The sequence below is a fragment of the Capra hircus genome, chromosome 2 (assembly GCF_001704415.2).
Source record: "Capra hircus breed San Clemente chromosome 2, ASM170441v1, whole genome shotgun sequence".
NCBI lineage: Eukaryota > Metazoa > Chordata > Mammalia > Artiodactyla > Bovidae > Capra > Capra hircus.
In genome coordinates, this window is record NC_030809.1 from 128,495,452 (window position 1) to 128,516,064 (window position 20,613).

At 37.0% G+C, this 20,613-nt stretch overlaps 1 protein-coding gene across 4 annotated transcripts in view; it reads left to right on the forward strand.

Annotated features, from left to right (window-relative positions):
* GULP1 (GULP, engulfment adaptor PTB domain containing 1) overlaps positions 1-20,613 on the forward strand; it is a 330,443-nt gene that overhangs the window by 131,586 nt on the left and 178,244 nt on the right. The gene's annotated exons all lie outside the window — the stretch shown is intronic.

The following is a 20,613-nucleotide window of genomic DNA, read 5'->3' on the forward strand; positions in this document are numbered from 1 at the left end:
AGTTGCTAGTTGCTTTCTTCTTATAATTTTCAATAAAATATGATGAAATAACAAATATATTCCAGTACTTTAGGCACAGATAGGATGTATTAAGTGCCAAGAGAGAAGTAAAAAGAAAGCGTGATTGTTGATAATGGTACTTTCAGCTTGGGAACTGAACCCTTCGCAAATGAGAGACCAGTTGAGTTGTGCTTTCTATTGGAGGTAGGATTTGACAGGTGAACATTTAAATAGAGGGTCAATTAGTGCATAGATACAGAGCTGGGAAAGCCTGGGGGTACTCAGAAAATTGGAAAATAGAGTAGATATAGCAGAGTGATTAGAAATATGTTCATGACTTGGATTCCTGAACTTTGGCATTTATATTTCATCATTATACAATGAGGGACAGTTGCAGGGGAATAAGATGATCTGTGCTTTATTCTAAGAAGATAAATCTGGGAGTGATATGTGTGTTAGACTAATGGAAAGCAAATCCAAAGGGAGGGAGAACAATTTGTAGGCTTTTCTGTTTTATTTTCATCAACATCTGTTTAAACACTTGTTATTTGCCAGGCACTATGGTAGGGACTGTAAAGAAAAAAGATGAAGAAGATATAATCCTCACTTTTGAGGCCCTTATAGTTAGACATACATGGCAAAAAAAAAAAAAAAAGGGAATACACCATGACAGAGTAACAACTGAGTCATACTCAAGGTAAGACTGATAGGTAACTAGCTATATTGAGATGTAGATACCAGGTTATTGACTAATACTGTTTTTCCAAAGACATCAAGTCTTATTACGGTTATACATGAAAACAGTGTTTCTAGACTTTGCAAGAATTCAAGCAAGAAACCAGTGAAACTTTACCTGTAGTGAAAATAGTGTAAATGTAAAATAAGGCAGTGGTAATGTGGTGGATATGCAGAGTACATCATGAGAAACGCTGGACTGGAAGAAACACAAGCTGGAATCAAGATTGCCGGAAGAAATATCAAGAACCTCAGAGATGCAGGTGACACCATCCTTATGGCAGAAAGTGAAGAGGAACTAAAAAGCCTCTTGATGAAAGTGAAAGTGGAGAGTGAAAAAGTTGGCTTAAAGTTCAACATTCAGAAAACGAAGATCATGGCATCCAGTCCCATCACTTCATGGGAAATAGATGGGGAAACAGTGGAAACAGTGTCAGACTTTATTTTTTTGGGCTGCAAAATCACTGCAGATGGTGACTGCAGCCATGAAATTAAAAGACGCTTACTCCTTGGAAGGAAAGTTATGACCAACCTAGACAGTATATTCAAAAGCAGAGACATTACTTTGCTGACTAAGGTCCGTCTAGTCAAGGCTATGGTTTTTCCAGTGGTCATGTATGGATGTGAGAGTTGGACTGTGAAGAAGGCTGAGAGCCGAAGAATTGATGCTTTTAAACTGTGGTGTTGGAGAAGACTCTTGAGAGTCCCTTGGACTGCAAGGAGATCCAACCAGTCCATTCTGAAGGAGATCAGCCCTGGGATTTCTTTGGAACGACTCATGCTAAAGCTGAAACTCCAGTACTTTGGCCACCTCATGTGAAGAGTTGACTCATTGGAAAAGACTCTGATGCTGGGAGGGATTGGGGGCAGGAGAAGAAGGGGACGACAGAGGATGAGATGGCTGGATAGCATCACTGACTCGATGGACGTGAGTCTGATTAAACTCTGGGAGTTGGTGATGGACAGGGAGGCCTGGCTGGGATTTTCATGTGGGTAAAATAATAGGTTTGGTGTTGCCTTACTTTCATGTTTTTTGCCCATATCTTTGCTAAGGCACTCAGCATTTTAAAATTTCATTGCAATTCCTTATATAATTAATTGAGGATTCATTTATTCACTATGAAAAGTGATGTGAGTTTCTTTAAAATTACAAATATGATAACAGTAAAAATAAGTTACACCAAATAAAACATAAGTAAAGACCTGATTTGATTCATAGCCATTGTGTGTGTGTGTGTGTATGTATATATATATATATACATATATATATGTATATATATATTTACTATGTATATAATTTAGCATTTCTACCACTCCAGTACTCTTGCCTGGAAAATGCCATGGGCAGAGGAGCCTGATGGGCTGCAGTCCATGGGGTCGCGAAGAGTTGGACACGACTGAGCAAATTCACTTTCACTTTTCACTTTCATGTATTGGAGAAGGAAATGGCAACCCACTCCAGTGTTCTTGCCTGGAGAATCCCAGAGATAGGGAAGCCTGGTGGGCTGCTGTCTATGGGGTCGCACAGAGTTGGATACGACTAAAGTGACTTAACAGCAGCAGCAGCAGCAGCAGTCTCAAAAGTGAATGTATGTTCCTGCCCTAAGAGCTTAAGTAAATTTATTATAGGAGTCTTAGTGTAATGGACAGGAAAATTATCTTTACCACTTAGAGGTGCCTTAAATTTTGCATTGTTGAAAGGAAAGGGAACTTTGCTAATACAAAGTTATAAATAGATAAGTTTGTAGAAGTTAAGAATTCAACTTCTCCAGGAAGTCTTTCCTAATTTTTGTATCTGAGACCAGATCTGTTGCCACTGATGAACCTTAACACCGCTTATTAAACATTCCTCAGTTGTACCATGCATTGTGGTTTTGTCTATAATTTCCTGAGACTAAGATTCTTGAGAATTGAGTCATCATTTATCATTCCAGATATAAATTCACTCTAAATAAAGCTCACCACAATGTTGGTTTTATAGATACTCTGTAAATATTTCTTAGATGCAAAATTGAATCCATTTCCATAATTTGTCTTCATCATTCCTGCCCTAGCTTAGATGTTTTTGTGAGCTTCATGTTAGTTGTCTGTCTCTCTGTGATAAATCACTTTAAAACTTCGCAGCTTAAAACAGCACTTATGTATTATCTCACAGTTTTCTGTGGACTACAAATCTGGGCACAGCTTAGCTGAGGTTTTTGGCTCTAGGTCCTCTGCAGCTATAGTCATTTCACAGCTTAGCTGTGGCTGAAGAGTCCACTCCAGACTCAGCCATGGAGGGCCTCTCTCAATAGGGTTGCTTCCATGAAATTAAAGCTAGCTTTCTCTGGGGCAAGCAATCCAAGAGAGAGAGAAAAAGTGAGCATCCATGATGGAAACCGGGTTCCCCTATAACCAAATCTAGGAAGTGTCATTCCATTTGTGGTAGTTTAATGATGGCCTCTTGTCGGGGTCTAGCCGCCGCAGGATCCAGGGGAACCTGAAGGAAAAACAGCGTCGGCGGATGATTTAGAGAGAGATAAGGAAAGAATATTGTAGATAAGAAAACAGAGGAGAGAAAGGGGCTGATATTTTTGGTTTACATAGAAAGCTAATAAAGTCTTAGAAGCCCAGGCAGAAAAGTGAACACAGAGAGCCTCTGTGTTCCAAGGGATCAGCCTGAAAAAGAAAGTAAGAGAGAAAAAAAGAGAAAAAAGGAAAAACATGGGGGTGACCAAGCTTCTTCGAGCGAGGCCCAATAGCTTTATTTTTAAAAGGTAGTTTTATACCTTGTCTTATACATAGAGGGAAATGAAAGTTGCAAAGTCATACAGAGTCACCCAGACATTACATCTGTTTTGTCTTTTTCAAAACCAGGATTTTTTCTGCAAACCTTTCCCATAAACAATATTGCGTACATTATCTTCTGGCCTTGGAGGCCTGTGAACATTTTATGACCCTCTTTTGATAAAGGCTGCTCAACCAGAAAACTTATTTTCCCTCAAAGTGTTTTTTCTTTATATTCCTAATCTATGTCAGCCTCAGAAAGTATTAAACAAGTTACATTTCTCACAGAGCAAAGGTGCAGTGAGTTACAAGAAAGAACCAATTAGCTCAAAAGTCTGATGTATTTAATTTCAAGGCTACACTTGTTTTTCTTACTTTCCAACTATGTTAACTAATGCACTCCCACGTGCACAGTGGATTAGAGATATGGGAACTTAGCAAGAAGCATTGGCCCAATAATGAAATCCTACACCAGCACTACTGTAATAGTTTTTAACTCTTTGAAAGGCTCTATGTTTTAGGCTTCCCATGCCTCTCACAGTTGGGAGGCTGCAAATAATCACATGCATAGCTGCAAGAGTCTGGACAGACCTGCCAAGCAAGTTAGAATGCTAACAGAGGGGGTTTGATTTGAAATATTTTTCTCATGTCCAAGAGACTTGTTAGCTATAGCCCTAGGTTGATTTTCTCCAGAGAAAGGTGGTCAGGGATAGCCCCCTTTTAATGTCAGAGGAGTTAGTGAAAGTCATGAAATAGTAAAACAGACAGATTCTGGTTTTGGGGTAGATGCTCAAGAAAGCCTAGAGAGCCCGTTGAGTCCTGAAGCCTTGCTTAACAGTTCTGTTCCACATGACCTTGTCATAGGTGGGATCTCCCGTGGTGGCTCCCAGCAGCCTCTAAAAAGATAGCTCAAGTCCTAACCTGTGTTATTTGTGAATGAGACAGTATTTGGAAACAGAATAAAGGCTTACAAAGATAAATGGAATTAAATAAAGGATCTTGAGTGGGAACATCCTGGATTAACTAGATGAGCTTTAAATCTAATAACATGTATCCTTAAGAGGTATACATAGAGAAGAAAGAAGGTTTTGTGGAGTCAGAGGCAAGGACTGGTATGATGCAACCACAATCAAGGATTGCCTGGCACCACTACCAGCTGAAGAGGCAAGAATAAAATCTCCCTTAGACCCTTCAGAGGAGGTGTAGTCTTTCTGACACCTCGATCTGACTCTTGTCCATCAAAACTATGAATGAATGAATTTCTGTTGTTTTTAGTCACCCAGTTTGTGGTGGTTTGTTATGGAAGCTGTGGGAAACTAATATACCACCCTTTTCTGTAGTCTTCTATATTTTAGAAATGCATCATAGATCTAGACCTCATTCAGTGGCAGGGGGTCACAAAAAGGCATGAATATCAGGAGGCAGAAGCCATCTGAGAGTCTTGCTATTCTATTAGATTTCCGAATCCCTCCATTTGCTTGATATTTGATACATCTGTATAGCCAGACCATTAGAGTCGTTATCTCACATTCTTAAAAATCACGATCTTTATTTTTGTATTTCCTAACTCTTTGATTAGAATTGTGATTCATTTGGATAGTCAAATTGGAAAACTTAATTTGAATTTCAGCTTTTTTTCTTAATACTCATAACCTTTTAATATATTAACCAGTCTTTTTCATTCTATTCCTTAAATTTTTATCATCTATCCCATTAGTATGTCTTTCTAGAAGTAGTAGTATAACCCTTAAGTGCTCTGTCTGTTTTTGAGCATTTCCTCTTCAAACCTTTTGCTGCAAAGTGACTTTTGAAAATTCAAGTGGGATTACATAATTTCCTTATGTGGACTGGCTCTTGACTTCTAAAATCCAAAGTGTATCTTTAATCATTCCTTAATATAGGTCTAGAAAATTGTATAAAGCTTTCCAGATATATTATGTTCTTTCATTTTTGCTTACCTGTCTCTGGGATTCTCTTTTTCCAGTAATCAGATAGGTGTGTGTGTTTGTTTTTGTAACCAGAGCACCCTGCAGAATGCCTAATACAATGGCCAGCACAGAATAAGTTTTCATCTGTTGTAAACTAATGTTAAAGATGAAAGATGAAGAGAAGAGGCTTGAAACAGCAATAAAATGACTAAACTTACAGACTCCTTTAAGATGGAAACACATGTAAGAGAAAGGAAAACCATGGACTAATCAATGTTGGAGCAAGACTGGATAGTTAAAGGGTAGAATAAACACAAAGACATGTTCAGTGTAAATGTGTGGGAGAAGTAGGAGTCAGAAAAGTGTGAAAAAAGAGTTTCAGTTTTGAGACCCTATATAAAGTTTAGATTTGAATGTGGCTGTAATGTAGCTTAAGAGTATTAAAAGGTACATCCTCATAGAGTTTATATTATATTAGATAGGAAGTGTAGGGAAGATAAGAAGTAGAAGAAATAGATGACAAAAATGCAATGCAATGTTAAGAAAGCAGCAGAAAAGGAGTTTGAGTAAGCTCCAGGAGTTGGTGGATGGACTGGGAAGCCTGGCGTACTGCAGTCCATGGGGTCACAAAGAGGTGGACATGACTGAGCGACTAAACTGAACTGAACTGAACTGAAGTAAGACTAATAGTGCTCTTGTCTGAAGAATGCCTCTGGGGAAGTGCCTCAGTGGAGAGCATATCCAAATCGTATTCAGCAGATGTGTTATGCTTAATCACCATTTAAATACCAAAGGAAATCATCTTTAAGCTGTTTGCAGAAACTGAAGAAAGCCATTTTACCCTCATTGACCTTTGACTGTACATGACAAATTTACATTTAGTACATCTGTATGTGTAAAACATACTTTCATTCTAATAATTAATGATATTCAAATTAATCATTACCTGTATAATATTAACATTAGTTTTCATTTAATGAAGAGACAAAGGGAAAAATGCTTTGTATATTTATGTAATATGTAATTGTAACAAATGGTTTATTCATGAATGAATTGCTATTTGAATGAAATAGTGAAAACAGGGAAAGTGGTTTTTTATCAAATATGTTAGTCTCTATGTTACAGATTGGTAATCTATGGGCTTTTAGCTTAAACGAATTATTTATGTGATGAGGGTATTATATAGTATATCAAAGCCGTAAATATTTAGAAATAACATTCTGGCTTTTTTTTTTTTTTTTTTTTTTTTTACCTCTGAAGATTCCCCAAGAGTTAACATTCTTTACAAAATGATTTATCTTGCTTTTAGAGCATAATCTATATTGACAAAATTTAGCTTAGCAAAAGGATTCTTTAAAAAGGATATTTTTTACACATGAAGATAGAAATAAATGAATGATTTACATAATTATGTGCAATGAATGAAGAGATGAAAGTGGCTATCTCAGAAAAGGAAATTGTTAAATGATGAGTTTTGAATTGCATAGTTCATCAGTTCAGTGGCCTGACGGTCTAAACTGTAAACATTTTGATCAAATGCCACCTGTAATGGTCAACATCTCTTTATACAAGCAGTCTGTTCCATGTATTAATATTAATCACATCTATAGTTGATGAGTCTCTATAAATTACAGTTCTTATTTTGCAAGTAACAGAAAGGAGTTCTGTGTACTTTAAGCAAAAAAGTATTTTGTTGAAAGGATACGAGTTAGCTCATGGAATCAGAGGGTAATCAGAAAAACAGTTCTCAGGAAAGACAGGATCCAGAGCATTTCCAGCGATCTGGAGAGCAGGAAGTGGAGAGAGACTGTGAAAAGTACTGCCATGGAGCTAAATCTGGACCAATAATGTGGTTTAATGCTATTCTTCTTACATTCACAAAGCCAGTGTGCATGGCTGGGTTTCAATCATTTGCCCTCTGCCAGGAACCATGGCACTTGATTAACAATTCTCCTGAGACTGCTAGCATGTGGAGAGGGTAGGTTCCCAAAAAGAATTTCAGAGTTTTAGGACTAAGATGGGGAGTAGGGCAAGTAAAAACAATTGATGTTTCTAAAGCCTTTCTTCAGAACTGTCATTCGAAAAGTATCAAACTCTAACAGCAAAAAACTCAGAGAATAAAGATTTTGCCAGTAAAATTAGCATAGATTAAATAGTAATGTTGCTCAGGTCTTAATAGATATCTACTCTTATGAAAATTTCATTTGTTCTTTCTTTTATACGTATGTTTATTGTCTGCCATGTGCTAAGTGCTGTCCTAAGCAGTGAACATAAAGCTATAAACAATAGAATCCGTTTTTGCTTTGTATAGAGTCTTAGTGAAAACTGAAATATATATAACAATTAATATATTGCAGGAAGTCTAGAACCAGAGCTATCGTAGTTTCCTAGAGCTACTGTAAGAAAGAGCTACAAACTGAGTGGCTTAAGACAACAAAAATTCTAGAGGCTAGAAGTCTGAAATCTGGGTGTCAGAGGGTCATGTGTCCTCCAAAGATTCTAAGGGAGCATCCTGCTGTGTTTCCTCCAGCTTCTGGTGGCTGATGGTCTTTCTTGGCCTATGGCTGCTACCTCCCCTCTCTGGCTCCATCTTCACATGGCCTTCTTCCCTGTGTTTCTGGGTGTGTCCTCTCCTCTTCTTATGAAAATACCAGTCATTGGATTTAGGGTCTATCCTAAATCCAAAATGATTTCACCTCAATATCTTGAACTAATTACATCTGTAAAGACACTGTTTCAAAATAAGGTCACATGCTGAGGTTCTGAGTGGACATGAATTTGGGGGAGATGGTGTTTGTCCCACTATAGGGAGGTCACATGATACTGCTGGTGTTCTTTGTAGGGTCCCAGGGCCTATTTTGGGGGTATGCTAGAGAACCCCACTTGAAGGAAATAGCTGAGAGTGAATGCTCAGCAGAAGGAAAGGAGTGTACAATGGACCCTCCCAGTGCTTGTGAGGAAGCATAGTTCATTGGGAGAAATGAAAGTATCAATAGTTCAGTTCAGCTGAAGCAAAGAGTACACGGGACTGGTGAGAGGTGGAGAGGAGAGAGGACAGAGAAGAGGTTAAATGGAACAGACGATAAGGGAACATGTAAGGGGTTTGACATTATCCTGAATATAGTAGGTGCCTTTGAGGGAACAATGGTAGTTTGTTAGTCACTCGAGCCCTGTCTGATTCTTTGTGACCCCATAGACTGTAGTTATAAAATGAAAAAGAAAAAGAAAAACTGGAGAGAGAGAGTGAAAGAGTGAAACTAGGGCACACAGCTGTATCTACAGTAAGATCTCAACACTATATCTGGCAACCTTCAACCTTTAATATTAAACACTAAAAGTAAAGGCACTTAAATGTTAGCAGTGGTGACTTTAATTTTACTCTTTCTAACATTTTTAAAGTACAGCGGGTCCAAAGAGCATTTACTACTTTTATAATGGTGGAAATAAAAAGATTTTTTTGGTAAATTTTAGCACATTAAATAAATCTGATAGAAGATTTACATAGCATAGTGTTTTTAAAAATAAGTAATTGATTTCAAGGATTCAGTATCTTTTGACTTACGAGGGAAAAGGGTAGTAAGTGAATAAAGAATTATACCTGAAGAAGATATTTCATAAAATATCCTGAAATATGTATGGAGATATTGATTGCACATCCTCAGTTGAGTTATGTAGCTAAATCAAGAAAAAGACTTCTACTTTTGGACATAAGATAGGAAATACATTTGGACTGAATGCATTTTTATTTTGATTTTGAAAACCATGTCAGTGAGTGAGCAATTTAATAAAGCATAGAAATTGATCCGTTTATGTAAGTTATCATCAGTAACTCCAGGTAACCTTATGTAAGGTGATTAGGCATAACATTCCTGTGAAGATTTTACTAATTTTTGTAAGACTGAAGTGTATTTAGATTTTTGGAATGCAAAATTAGAGCTTTAATGTTAAAGCTATTTTACATATCCAAGGGTCGTGCTGTGAGAACAGAACACATTTGCATGTTCTTCTGTGTTTTCCACCCAGTTTCAGAATATTAAACAACTATTCCATTAATGGCAACCCACTCCAGTACTCTTGCCTGGAAAATCCCATGGATGAAGGAGCCTGGTGGGCTGCGGTCCATGGGGTCGCTAAGAGTTGGACACGACTGAGCGACTTCACTTTCACTTTTCACTTTCACGCATTGGAGAAGGAAATGGCAACCCACTCCAGTTGCCTGGAGAATCCCAGGGACAGAGGAGCCTGGTGGGCTGCCATCTATGGGGTCACACAGAGTCGGACACGACTGAAGCGACTTAGCAGCAGCAGCAGCAGCATTCCATTAACGTATACTGGATGATGTGATGGGGCAATTAAAACTCTCACATCATCTTTTGACTATTTTTCTTGCAAGTGATAAAGCAATTTAATTACTGTCTCATAATAACAATTATAAAATGTTTATCAAAGGAAATCATTCGATACTTCTGTGGAGGATTTTTGTTTTTTTGTTTTTGTTTTTCAAAGTATTGCTAATTGCTTAAATAGCATTGTTTACTTTGATTCATCAATAAAATTGTTTGCTAATCCTGACTGAGATGATGTATAAATATTTTGAATATTTAAGAATAGTTCAAATTCAAAGATTTTACTTGCTAATGACTATAAAGTAAGCAGACCTTCTTTCTTAAAAATAGTCTTGAATATATTCTAATAAAATATATACTAGAAATACATTTCTTAGTTAATTATTTATAAGAAAATATAGATACCAAAAATTATAATAGAAAAGTAAACATTTCAGTAAAATGTGTGCATGTGTGCTAAGTCACTTCAGTCATGTCTGACTCTTTGCCGCCCTATGGACTGTAACCCATCAGGCTCTTCTTTCCATGAGATTCTCTAGGCAAGAATGCTGGAGTGGGTTGCCATGCCATCCTCCAGGGGATCTTCCCTACCTGTGGATTGATTGAATCCACAACTCTTACCTCTCCTGCATTGGCAGGCAAGTTCTTTACCACTAGCATTACCTGGGAAGCCCAAAATATATGTGTCACCACAGGTCTTTTTCATGATCTTCTCATTGAAAGTGTTAGTTGCTAAGCCGTGTTTGCAACCCCATGGACTGTAGCCTGCTAGGTTCCTCTGTCCATGGGATTCACCAGGCAAGAATGCTGGAATGGGTAGCCATTCCCTTCCCAAGGGGATCTTCCCAACCCAGAGATTGAACATGGGTCTCCTGTATTGTTGGCAGATTCTTTACCATCTGAGCCAACAGAGCTCTACTTTCAGTGGAAAGTTTCACTTTAAAAAAAAAATAAATTTTTAATTGGAGGACAGTTGCTTTACAATATTGTGTTAGTTTCTGCCATACATCAACATGAATCAGCCATAGGTATACACATGTCCCCTCCTTCTTGACCCTCCCTTCCACTTCTCACCCCATCCCACCCCTGTAGGTGGTCACAGAGCACCAGGTTTGAGCTCCCTGTGTCATACAGCAAATTCCCACTGTCTGTCTATTTAACATGTGGTAATTGCAGCCATGAAATTAAAAGATGCTTACTCCTTGGAAGGAAAGTTATGACCAACCTAGATAGTATATTCAAAAGCAGAGACATTACTTTGCCAACAAAGGTCCATCTAGTCAAGGCTATGGTTTTTCCAGTGGCCATGTATGGATGTGAGAGTTGGACTGTGAAGAAAGCTGAGTGCCGAAGAATTGATGCTTTTGAGCTGTGGTGTTGGAGAAGAGTCTTGAGAGTCCCTTGGACTGCAAGGATATTCAACCAGTCCATCGTAGAGGAGATCAGTCCTAGGTGTTCAATGGAAGGACTGATGTTGAACCTGAAACTCCAATACTTCGGCCACCTGATGCAAAGAGTTGACTCATTGGAAAAGACCTTGATGCTGGGAGGAATTGGGGGCAAGAGGAGAAGGGGACGACAGGATGAGATGGCTGGATGTCATCACCGACTCGATGGACGTGAGTTTGAGTGAACTCTGGGAGTTGGTGATGGACAGGGAGGCCTGGCGTGCTGCAATTCATGGGTTTGCAAAGAGTCGGACATGACTGAGTGACTGAACTGAACTGAATGTACATGCTGATTCAGTGTTACTCTCTCACTTGGTCCGTCCCTCTCCTTCCCACTCTAGTCCGCAAGTCTGTTCTCTATGTCTGTGCCTCCATTGCTTGACTTTTTCAAGCAAGTTTATATCTCTTACATTATTTAGTTAGCCCATCCCCAAAATATTTTTAGGTAACTTGTCCTATATAAAATTTCACTTAGTTAGGACTGTTATGGCATCACCGCCTCAATGGACATGAGTTTGAGCAAACTTCGGGAGGTAGTGAAGGACATGGAAGTCTGGCATGCTGCAGTCCGTGGGGTCACAAAGAGTTGGACACAGCTTAGTGATTGAACAACAACAACAAGACTATGAACCTGAAGGTCTACCTGCTTGGAGTTTATAGGCTTCCCTCCACCCCCATTCTTGAGTTTTGTAAACTTCTGAGAATTAAAAATCAGCCCCAGTAGCATTAATAATATTAATTACAGTGTTCAGCACTTGGGTGTAGTTTTTAGCTGTCTGTATAAAGGAACCTGTCTAATCCTTATAAGGATAGTTTGAGGTAGGGGACTAAGTTACAGATGAAAAATCTGAAGCAGAAAGCAGTAAAGTAAATTTTCCCAAGATCAAATGACAGAAAGGGGATTAGAACCCCTGTGTACTATTTTATCCATCATACTCTACTTCATGCAGAAGATATAGATTCATATGAAAGAATTTTAATCCAAAAATATCAGACACCTCATCAGTATTCCCTGTCATCTTCTTGTGGGAATATCTGACATACAGCTCTGTGATAGCTGGGTTACATATTTCTTATTCTCCCACGTTTTTGTACCACTCATCCTCCTCATATTTCATTTATTTCAGATCCCTTGACTGTTCTCCTACCTCATATTCAGTTTTATAGTTTTATTTACATGTTTTCCAGTATACAGAAACATTTCAAGATAAACCTCTTATTTTGTTTACTTGGAAAAGATGAGAATATCATTTTGAGAAAGTAAAACATTAGTTCTGTATCCTAAAGATAACACTAATGCAAGCAGCAATAGTAAGTTTCCAGAGTAGCGAGAACATTAGAAAGAGTTTTTATATCCCCTTTCATAATTTGAACTTACACTTGATATTAAATTTTATTGTGAGAGGAAAATTACACATTTTCTATTCCTTGTGATAAACCAAGCACACACAGTAATATCCCTGTTATAACCTCAAATCCCTGGATAGACCAGAAAATAAATATATAGAATTCAATTTAGAATTGTATTGGAAAATAAGTCAGAGAACTTTCAATAGACCAAAAAGTATGAAAAATCCATAAAAGGATACACTGGGAAGTCACAACTGAAGATGGGCCCTGGGGAGGGCAGTTTGAGGGAGGGTGGATACACTACATGTATAGCTAAGTCCCTTCACTGTTTACCTGAAACTGTCCCAATGCTGTTTAATGGCTATTATCATTCAGTCACTTAAGTTGTGTCCGACTCTTTGTCACCCCATGGGCTGTAGCTCCTCTGTTTATGAGATTTCCCAGGCAAGAATACTGGAGTGGGTGGCCCTTTCCTTCTCCAGGGGATCTTCCCACACAGGGATAGACCCCCGTCTCCTGTGTCTTGTGCATTGGCAGGTGGGTTCTTTGCCTGTGAGTCATCAGGGTAGCCCTACCCCAATACAAAATAAAAAAACAATTTTTAAAGAAGAAAACAAACCACAGGCCTTGGGTAGGACACTTAACCAAAGGTGGGTGTTGCATTAAGAATGCACCATTCTCAGAAATGGCAGGTTCCAGCTTGCTGGAGAAGCCTTGAGCTGGGATGAGTAACTGCTTACTTAGTTGTGATGCAGAGGAGTTTTGTCAAGTATTCAAACTGGTAAAAGAAAGCCCCAGTTATCTTCTACTGTCTGGATACTGAAGATATGTGCTTGGATTGGAGAAAAACAGTTAAGTGTTCTGGTCTTAGCAACCATGACGGGAATCAGAGAACTCTCTCCTTTCACTCTCATTGAAGACAGATTACAGTACTGAGATAACAAGAGTTAATAAAGTAAGCAGAGTGCAGTTAACATATAACAGCAGAAGGATGGGGGGATTCCTTGAATAGAAGAGAGTAAAGCAAAAAACTGAATTAAAAACTTGATCATATTCCTTTACCATTTCATCTTGTAGTTTGTGTGTGTGTGCCCAGTTGTGTCCAATGGACTGTAACCCATCAAGCTCCTGTGTCCACGGAATTTTTCCACGCAAGAATACTGGAGTGAGTTGCCATTTCCTTCTCCAGGGGATCTTCCTGACCCAGGGATTGAACCTGCATCTCTTGTGTCTCCTCCATTGGCGAGCAGATTGTTTGCCGCTGTGCCACCTGGGAAGCCCCTACTGTTCAACTTGTTATGCTTTAACAATGCAAGGCATAACTTAGAAATATTTCAGCCTAAAATTTCACTGTGTATTTGAAATGTTAGGAATAGTGTTAAAAATTAGGAATGAATAGAGGACCAAGGTTATTTTATCATTTCAAAACAAAACAAATTTCTTATTGAGAATGCTTTTTGCTGTTTTAATGTAATTCTTTCCAAAATTAAAGCGTGATACATAACTTTTACATTAAAACATCATGAAATATTTCAGTGTTAAAACCATAAAAAATATTGCAGTGTTCAATGGTGTCATCACCAAAGTTTTAGTAAATTGTTTTCTGATAATTGTTCCTCAACAGCAGGGGAAAACTTTTTTGCCTTTGTAAAATCTGAGTTGTTTAGTTTTTGTGTAGAGTTTGGGCTGTTTTTTTCTGTTTGTTCACACTTCTCAGGGACAATTTAAACAATGATGAAGAAAATAAACTCTTATGAAATACTTTATTTAAGTATTGGAATGCAAAAAAGTAGAGAGTACACCTCTTCTCCATCCCAGCTCTCACTTAGGAATTAAACTGAACCCACTTTAAAAAGTAGCAAATGGCACTCTAGTTTGTCAGGCTTTTATAATGACTGGTTATTTATTCTAGAAATAGAACCTTGTATGTCTATCTGTGTGGTAGGGCATAGAGAATGTTTTTTCTGTCTTCTGAGCTATGGAAGTTTCCAAATAGTAACAAAGTATTTTCCAGAATTACACTGTAGATTTTTAGCTTTTTAGCTGGCTTGTTTCTTTCCACTTCCAAACCTAGATATAAGGTTATTTAGCTTTTTTAACTTATTATTCCCAAGCCTAACAAATTTCCAGCCATAGTCTTAATATTTCATTGCAAACAAACCCATTAAATTAATGTTGAAAAGGTGTTGGATTTTTTTTTTTCTTCTATCCCTGATAGTTACAATGCTAGTAAAACTTTGGAATTTTCTGGAGTCCTTTGTTTTTCGCAACTTGCAGAATTGCTAAGTTAGTGTTTTGGGTTGTACAGAATCAGCATTTCAGTAACTAGTCAGTATGATTTGGTATGATGCATGAATATATACAATAATGTATATTATTTAGCATATATTTTTAAGAGCCTACTCCTATACAGCCCCCCTTCTGTCTTTCCACTGGTAACCACTAGTTTATTCTCTTTATGTGTGAGTCTGCTTCTGTTTTGTTATATTCACTACTTTATTTTATTTTTTAGATCAGACATGTAAATGATATCATATAATACTTTTATTTCTCTTTCTGATTTATTTCACTGGGCATAATTCCCTCCAAGTCCATCCATGTTGCTGCAAATGGCAAAATTTTTATACTTTTTATGGCTGAGTAGTATTCCACTGTTTGTGTGTATATGTGTGCGTGTGTGTGTGTACACCACATCTTCTTTGTACATTTATCTCTTGATGGAAACTTAGATTGCTTCTATTAATATTTCTTGGCAATTGTAAATAATGCTGCTATGAGTATTGGATACAATTTGAAGTCTCTCTGAGAGGTCAATCATAGGTCATATCTTAAACATAATCTTTCTATATCTACAAGTCTTATAGATTACATTTGGAACTATTTTCAGTTATTTTATAGAAAAACGTGTATGTTCACATGTTAGTAACACTCAAGATAGGGCTATGTTACTGCTTCTAGTCACTCACAGTGTTTTGGGCTAATAAGTCTACAATTTTCTTTAGAGTATTTTTTATGAATTTTCTATGGCAAGTCAAATCAGAGGATTGCTGACTTGAACATGAATTGCTGCTGGGTTTGAGACAGAACATCAATTTATGTGCAACATGTTAATTTGCATGATTCAGTGATTCTCCTCCAATACTCCAGTAGTAGGAAGCATTTTCCTCCTGAGGCTTTTTTTGTTTTTTTTCATCTCAGGATAATATATACTCTCTCCTTAGCCATCTAACAGATGCAAACTGTAGTTAAGAGATGACTGATGCTATGTTTACATATTTCATACTTGCAAATTGCTATCACAAAATTTTCAGTTAGCATTATAAACAGATTATGCTCATTTTTTATCTGCTTTTTGGTACTTCTTGGAGTTCACCTTGAATATCATTTGTCTTTCCTCTACAGTGATTCCATGTTGTTGGATCAGGATTTGTGTCCCCAATTTTATAAAAAACAATGGAGACTTGGCAAAGCCCAATTAAATATTACATTATTCCCTTTCATCTTTAATGAATGGTATAAAGTTCCTTGTTTTTACTGATGTACATTTCAATGCAAAATCTTCATGCTTTCACCTTTCACTCTGAGATCTTTTGATAGGTTTCCGATCAACTTTTGGTTTTCATGAAAGGCTTACACTCCTTGAAGAGCACGTTTGATTAGCAGTTAATCTAAAACTGCATGAAGTCAGGTGAGCAGCTTCTCTTTGGCTGGAAGACCTGTATCAGTGTCCTAGAACTAGTCCACTCTTCCAGATATACCAGGGCTTTGTACTGCTGCTCAAGCTTTAATTCTGTGATTACTTCGTCTTTCCACACCCCCTTATTTTCAGACACTGAATATTATCCATTAATTTTTTAAAAAATAAAATGCATTCATTTGCTTCCATTCTTAGTGACAGCTTTATTTCCCTACCATCATCTTTTGCCTGAGCTACAGCAACAGCTTTTTAACTCTTCTTCTAGAAGTGTCTTCAACAATATGAATATATTAACATGTAAATCTACATGCAGATTTATTATCTCCCAGTCACCTTCAGTTGATCCCTATTGCAAGGCTGAACGTACCAAACAGGTTTCTTCCTGGCCTTATCTCTTCAGCTCTCTCTGTTGTCACTGCTTCCACCTTTCTCCGCTCTTCATCCTTATTGGCCTGTTTTCAGTTCTTTAAATGCCATGTTTGCACACCTTCAAACCTTTCCCTGTTCCTTCTGCATGGTAAACGTCACTTACGTCTTTCAAATTATAGTCTAAACATGACTTCCTCCAAAAAGGACCCCTTGATTTTTTTTTTATACCAGCTAAGGTTTTCTTGTAATAAGCCACCATAATACCCTATAAATCATTATATTTTTCTTCTCCTTATGTGGGAGTTATTTTCTCCCATTTCTGTCTTTGTTGATGGTGTATAAATTCCATGAGGCATAGCTTAATTCTATCTTGCTCACTTGTATTATAATATAATTCACAATGTAAGTTCATAGTAAATATTGTTTAAATAAGGGACTGAATGATTGAAAGATACCTTTGTTACTACTTTTAAAGACAGAGTATTTCTTGAGAGAAGTCAGTTTATCCCTTTTAAGTATCTTTTAGGTTTTCTGACACTGTCTCTAAATTAAAAAACTTAATAAAGATCTATACCTTAACCCCGTACACTAATTATGATTAAAATGAATATTGGAGGATAAATCATATTATATAAGTTATTGTATTTGTTGAGAGATGCTCCTATTTCAGTTTGCTTGTTAAACACCAAATTTTTTGACTGTATTAAAATTAAGTGTTTTATAAGGAAAATATTTTTATTTATTGGTCAGTTTTTATGTTTCTAGTTGGTAACAAGTTTTTGTTATATGTCTACTTTATCTGTCGTTTTCTTTACAAAGAAGCAACACAATATATTTTTAAATTGGAATATTGACTACAGCTATGTAACTATTAGGCAAATCATTTTTATGACTTATTAGTATGATTCTCTCCAGTAGGCAATATTCCAAATCATAACACTTCAGTAATCTTCATTGGAAAAAAAAAAGTAATTTATGTATTTTTTAGAACTTAATTTAGCAAGAACCAAGTGAAGGATTTGACAGATAAGATACTTGCCCTCCCAGTGTGTTCAAAAGAATGCTGAAGCTGGAAAAGCTTAATATGTCATTAGCTTGGCAATTCCTCTTAGAACTCAACACTATTAATCATTAGAGGGAGGTTTTGTAATATGTCAGGGGCTTATAATTTGTTCTATTCTAAAATAGCATTAGTGACAGGAAAATGATTTCAGTTTATGTGTTTTAGTCTATGTAAATTTTTTAATCATACAGTGACAGAAATTGTTGCTGGTCTTCTCAAAAAATAAAATTTACATAATTAGACTAATTTATAATTTCTTAAATGGAATTAATTTACATGACTGTTTTATTATTATAAAACAAGATTTGAATGGAGTGAATAGGTGATATTATAACTCCTTTGTAACAATTTATAGTTCCTGGTTTTATGCACTAATATTATATCAAGGGTATATATGTTACCATGTGGGATAAGTCTTAAAATGTTTGAATGAAGTGTTTAAAGATGACTTTTAGCAGTATTTACTTAAAGTTCATTTGCCTCATTTTCACAGTCCCAAATTACTTTGCAAATAACCAAGATTCCTCACTATAGGTTAATATGATCCAGAGAGTTTCCTTTATATAGTCCATTGGAGTTTCTGATAGAATAAGGAGTATATCTTAGGAAATTGTGTATTTTAAAGAAAAAAATAAAGGGCACATTGTAGGGACTTTTTAAAAAAAGATTATAGCTTGGAGGCTACTATGGTTTGTATTTCTCAGGGTCAATTAGCATAATCTCAGATATAATCTATTTTATCTAAGTAATAAAGCAATTTTATCTCAGAAGACTGCAGGACTGCATGTAATCTGTCTGTGAAATGCAGCCCAGATACTGAAAAGTTTAATGACATTAATAATTTCTGAAAGTTGACTTTTTGAAGAATCCCATGATATTTTAAAGAATATGACACTTATTCTTCTGACACAGCAAATTTCAAAGAAAAGTGTTAAATGAAATGTTAATGTCTGTTTAAATCCTTTGTCAGTGTAGAACAAATCAGAAAAAAAGGTGTTTGCAATTGGAGAAGAAAGAGTAGAAGAACATAGAACATGCCCTTGGAAGAGAAGGAAGAAGTGAAAAATAGGGGTGAATTAAAGTGACAATTTTTCCAGTTTTCTGATTGCCATCCATCTGTTCCATCATGAGACTAAAAAGCTTAAGATTATGAAGACCTGAAAGTATATTCTAACTGAGTGCTGAAAATGAGAGTTACAATAAGAATAAAAGGAAATGTTATCTACATTAGGTTCAGTTGCTTGTTGCCTGAGAATCCAATACTGAGAGACAAGTGCTGGGTAAAAGGAAAGGCAGCTTTGTTGAGGAAGCTGACAGTCCTGGGCTGAAGGTGGACTCATGTCCCAAAGACCAACTTCCAGCTCCCTAGGTTTTGCTGGGAGACTTCCCTGGTGGCTCAGATGGTAAAGCGTCTGCCTACCATGCGGGAGACCCAGCCAGGTTCGATCCCTGGGTTGGGAAGATCCTCTGGAGAAGGAAATGGCAACCCACTCCAGTACTCTTGCCTGAAAAATCCCATGGACAAAAGAATGTGGTGGGCTACAGTCCATGGGGTCACAAAGAGTCAGACAGGCTATAGTCCTTGGGGTCGCAAGAGTCGGACACAACTGAGTGACTTCACTTCACTTTATGTAGGAAAAAGAAGAAAGGGCTTTTATTTTCAGAGATGATTGCCTTGGTCACATGATTCCAAGTAGCCATCAAGTCTTGCTTGCAACTGGAACATTATCTAAGTCAGAAATCTCTGGCTAGCTAGTTCTGAAAAAACAAGAAACGAGGGACATAGACAAACTGAAGCAGATAGAACTAATCTTCAGTCTCAACAGGCATCATCAGCTTTTTTCATTAGCAGCAAGCTAAGCTAAGTAAATAGTGGTCTAGGGTAGAAGTCTAGGCTTCCCAGGTGACTCAGTGGTAAAGAATCTGCCTGTCAAGCAGGAGACATGGGTTTTGACCCCGGGTCAGGAAGATCCCCTGGAGAAGGAAATGGCAACTCATTCCAGCTTTTTGCTTGGAAAATCCCATGAACAGAGGAGCCTGGCAGGCTACAGTCCATGGAGTCACAAAGAGACAGACATGGCTAAGCGACTAAATAACAACAGGGTAGATGTCAGGTGTGGTAAGCCCAGACTCACAGCCCTATCATAAGTAAGAAATAGAGTTGAAACAATGCTAAGGAGCTGAGAGTCCCTAGTTACATCTCATGGCCTATTATAAAAATACCTTTATTATTTCAAAATTCCTCAAGGTAACATGGAATGAGTGCAACCATTCTCAGATAAAAGTAAATTTCATGGTTTGCAAAATAATATAACCAAACCAAGATACCCCAGTGCTCTGTCTTAGAAAACAAGTTTCTAATCCAAGAATCTTTTACCTACCCCATGACTAAATAATAATACTGACTTTGAAAAAGAAAGGGAAGATATAGTCATCTAGAATAAAGTGAAAAAATGTACTTTTAAAATGTTATTGAATTTATATTTCCAGTGTTTTTTTTAATATTTATTTTTGTAAGCATTTTTTTCACTTTTAAATGAAGTTCTTTTTGTGGAGCTTTCCTCTTCTTGTCCTTTCCTTTCTTCTTTCTATCCCTCTCTTCCTCTTTTTCCCCTCCGTTCGTCTGTTCCTCCATTGAGAGTTCTTTTTGGGGTGATGAAAATGTTCTGTATAAATGTAGTTAGATAGTGATGGTTGCATAACTTTGTAAATATTCTAAAAACCACTGAATTGTGTATTTTAAATGAGTGAACTCTATGGTATGTAAATTATATATCAAGTAAACGCCAACCAGAGGTTGACTAAGGTGACTGGACTGGAGTAAGTAAAGTACAAGGATACTAGGTCTTTTCTCAGATTGATTACAACTAATCACAAGGCTAGACATTTAGTTTCAGGACTCAACTGGTAG